Genomic DNA, 278 nt, shown 5'->3' on the forward strand with positions numbered 1-278 from the left:
AGCCCCCGCCCTCCCCCCCCCCCTGCCCACATCCCCCTGCCAAAATTTCGCTTCTCCATCCTCCTTCTGAAGCAGCAGCCCCAGCCTGCCCGGGGCGGGGGGAGCAGAAGCGAAACCTGCAGCCACCCCTCGCTGGGCAGGGAGCCAGACCCCAGGGGGGTTGGGGACCACAGCTCCGAGACCCCCTCCCCGCGTGGGGCTTGGCCTCGTGCTGCGGTGTGGGAGCGGAAAGGGTGGCGGTGCCGGGGCGGAAATGCTGGGGGGGGGACGGGGACGAG

At 72.3% G+C, this 278-nt stretch overlaps 1 protein-coding gene across 1 annotated transcript in view; it reads left to right on the forward strand.

Moving 5' to 3' along the window:
* The window catches only part of LOC118452001 (mucin-2-like), a 10,109-nt gene that overhangs the window by 655 nt on the left and 9,176 nt on the right, over window positions 1-278 (forward strand). The window lies entirely within an intron of this gene.

The sequence above is a fragment of the Egretta garzetta genome, unplaced genomic scaffold (assembly GCF_000687185.1).
Source record: "Egretta garzetta isolate BGI_Z169 unplaced genomic scaffold, ASM68718v1 scaffold330, whole genome shotgun sequence".
In the NCBI taxonomy this organism is placed as follows: Eukaryota; Metazoa; Chordata; class Aves; order Pelecaniformes; family Ardeidae; genus Egretta; species Egretta garzetta.